The 3,915-nt window shown below is 30.1% G+C and overlaps 1 pseudogene; it reads right to left on the reverse strand.

Moving 5' to 3' along the window:
• Nucleotides 1–437: 437 nt before the first annotated feature.
• LOC130854889 (40S ribosomal protein S3a-like) lies at nucleotides 438–783 on the reverse strand (annotated as a pseudogene).
• Nucleotides 784–3,915: the final 3,132 nt, after the last annotated feature.

The raw sequence follows: 3,915 nt of genomic DNA on the forward strand, positions 1-3,915 counted from the left end.
ATGGCTATGAAATAAATATAATTCTAATTCAAATTTCAGAAGATATTTTATGGAAATTGACAAGCTGATTCTAAATTGTATGGAAAGAGCACAACCTAAAGAACAGCATAGCCTTATTGACAATTAGAACATAATAGGATCCCCCAAAATATGTATGCATACACACAGACACACATGGACACACAAAGACACACACACACACACATTTGCAACTACAAGAAAACAAATTTAATTTACTTTCTCACCATATATACAAAATTAGCAAAAGTTTAAAAATGTAAAAAGGAAAGCTATAGAATCTCTCAGGGTCAATACAGGAGAGTCTCACTAGGTAGGGAGGAATTTCTTAACCAATATAGAGAAATTACTAAACATAAAGGAAAATATTAATAGACACAAGTACATTAAAATAAAGTATTTTTGTTTATCACGTTTCACTAGAGAAATTGGAAAGGTACATCATAACTTGACATTTGTATAAATCTGGATTTTACAGTCATTTGTAAATGGCAATTCTGAATTAGCCTGAATTTTCTAGATGCAGCTTCATCATTCTGAAGCTCAGCAAGGTTCACTTCAAAAACACTACCCTTGAGATCATCAGATGCAATTTTGGTTCCTTGAGTCCTTGAGACTAATGTTTTCCCAACATTACTCACATTGAACACAATTAATTAGTGCTTTTACATCATACCAACATGTCGTAGAAAATGGATCAACTACTTTCTTCTTGGCTCCTTTTTGGCTGCCCTTTGTAACATGTTTGTTCTTGCCAATGACCATGGTGCTGCTCTGAGAGACAAAGTTCTAAACTACTATCTTATTTTCCAATTTATATAAGCAATGCAGAGTTCATCAACCTCAATCCATAACCTCTGAAAAAGGAAACTACCTAGATGTTTTAGAGCCCTTGTACACAATGAGTAAAGAACCATCGTTCCATTATTTCCTTGTAATTTCCAAAAAAAATCTCCTTAATGGAAAGCAATATAGGACAGAAAGGATACTTGTTTTGAGAAAATGATAAAGATTATGGTAACATGTTGCTGTCATCAATGTTTGTGTCCCCCTCGAAATGTATGTGTTAAACTCTTATTACACAATGTGATGATACTAGGAGGTAGGTCCTTTGAGAATTGCTGAGGTCACAAAGGTATAGCCCTCGTGAATAGGATTAGTGCTCTTATAAAAAAGAGCCCACAGAGCTAGCTCACCCCTTCTGACCTGGAAGAAGGTCTTCGGCCAACTATGCTGGCCCCCTAGTCTCAGACTTCCAGCCTCTAAAACTGTGAGAAATAATGTATATGGTATTTTGTTATAGCAGCCTGAAATAAGACACATGGCTTACTGATTTTAAGATTTAATGTCATTTGAAAGGTTCTGAGATGATTTTTCAATATAGATTTGTGGGTAAATATTTATTTTCACCCTCCTAATATCAAATAAAAGCCAATTTGGTTCTTTAAACTTAAATCATAATTGTTACATTTTTCTCGTTTCATTAGCTTATTATGTACTTTAGAGTCACTCTTCAATGTGCCTTCTCCAATTATTAGTACAAGGATTTTTTAAGCATATAAATATCCTATGAAGTGTAAGAATAATTTAAATAGTCAAATGTTATCATTTATTTTAGAGTTATCATTGCCAATCATTCTAATACAATAATTAGGTCTAATAAATTGGTCACAACCTTGGAAACCATCCTGCAAGAATCAATATAATCTGCCAGCTTCTTGGTTGTCATAGAAACTGATTATAACAAGCATGTTTAATGCACCACACACTTTATGCATAAATGATTAAACTGCTAAAGTTTAAAAATGAGCCTAATCAAAACCATATTTACCACAACTTTCATTATCACTCTATATTTTATCTAATGCATCATTTCTTTTTAAACTTGGACCAAAAAATATATACAATATTGAAAGAAATAGATACAGGATATATTTTAGAGCTAATAACTTTTAACAACTAAGCAGAGTTTTCTGTGGAAATATCCATGATCCAGTCAAGGAAATATTTTGTCATTCAAAGGTTTCATCCATAAACCATTAGAACAAAATTATATGTCATAATTTTATACAAAATGCATTTTATAAATTCCTTCTTTTCATGTGTTTGAATAAATAGTACAGAAACATAAAAATATTATAACAAAGATAAAAGCATCTTTGTCTCAATCTAGAATATTACTAAGTCTACTGTAAATCTAAGATATTTTACATGAAAGAAAATCATTTATCATTCAGGAGAAAGCTAAAAGAAGTATGAGTACATCAAGAATATCCATGAAAGACATATAATTATATATAATTATATACACATACATGAATATACATACAATATATGTGTATATATGTATACATATATATTTATACAAATAGAGAGAGAGAGAATAATACTGTAATCCTGTACCCATCATCCAACTTCAATGAATAAAAATTTATGACCAATTTTATTTTATCTTTATCTCCACTAGTTAACCCCACCTCACACTGTTTAAGGAGCTAAACCAAGACATTATTTCATTCTTCCTTATATATTTTATATGTACCTCTAAAAATAAGCAATCTTTCAAAAACTTGATCATAATATCAACTATCATAAAAAGTTAGTTCCTTATCATCAACTATCCAATGAGTTTTCTGATTTCTCCAGTTGTCTCGTAAAATTTCTTTCTTAATAGCCAGGGTAACAAATTACTTAAAAAGAAATGGAAAATGATTAACCCAATTTGAACAACAAATTTGATTTAAGTATAGCTAATTCAACTAGTTGCAACAAATTTTAATGCTGTGTTTATTTCTGTTGTCACATTAGAGTATTCTGAAGATAATTACTGTAACTTATAAAGGAATAAGCATACATCAGATTAGAATATAACCTTTGCTGCTTTTAATCAAGAAGGTTGGCTATGTGATTTCTGGGGTCATTAAAATATGTTTAAAAAAAAGTACACAGAAATAATAATATATTTGGAATTATTTTTATAGGTTAAAATGCATAATTTAAATAGTATAAATAAAAATAAATTTTGAGATTTATAAACCCTTTCTTTAAGAGATTAATCTTTAGGAATGCTGTGTGCAGAACAGTGAGAATGTATAAGTTAACAAAATGACAGTGTAATTATTCTGCCCAGGTGATATACATGTGATGTAACTATATCAATTTTTTCCTTCAACTGATTGCAAGATGTATTTCCCAGTGCATTGTATCTGTCAAATCATTCTCTCAGCCCATTTACTAAGAAGTGCAGGGAGATGACTACTGAGACACCATGAGATAATCAGCACAGAATACATGTTTGTATTCCACATTGCACTTATTAACTGCTTAAGAAAAACTTGTAGGTTTTATAAGCAATATACTAACAAAATAAGAAGAAATGAAGTGACTGGTCAACTATTACATTCCACATTGCACTTATTAACTGCTTAAGAAAAACTTGTAGGTTTTATATGCAATATACTAACAAAATAAGAAGAAATGAAGTGACTGGTAAACTATTACATTCCACATTGCACTTATTAACTGCTTAAGAAAAACTTGTAGGTTTTATATGCAATATACTAACAAAATAAGAAGAAATGAAGTGACTGGTAAACTATTACATTTTTGATTCAAAATTAAAGGTTTAATTTCTTAATGCTGTCTTCATGAAGAATCCTAAAATAAGAGAATTCATGCCCAAGTTATCTAACATAAGTGGAAAAAACCTTAAATACTGAAAACACTAAAAATATTTAAAGCACAGTGTGCCTACAGGCATCATGCTAATTGCTGATTATAAACAGAATAATGATATATTTTCTCTTCTAAAGCAGTATAGTTTGAGAGTGAAAGTGGGCACTAGTAATAATTATGCTGAAATAATATGTATAAAATAAGTCTGTCAAAAGCAACAAG

This window comes from Hippopotamus amphibius, chromosome 6 (assembly GCF_030028045.1).
Source record: "Hippopotamus amphibius kiboko isolate mHipAmp2 chromosome 6, mHipAmp2.hap2, whole genome shotgun sequence".
NCBI lineage: Eukaryota > Metazoa > Chordata > Mammalia > Artiodactyla > Hippopotamidae > Hippopotamus > Hippopotamus amphibius.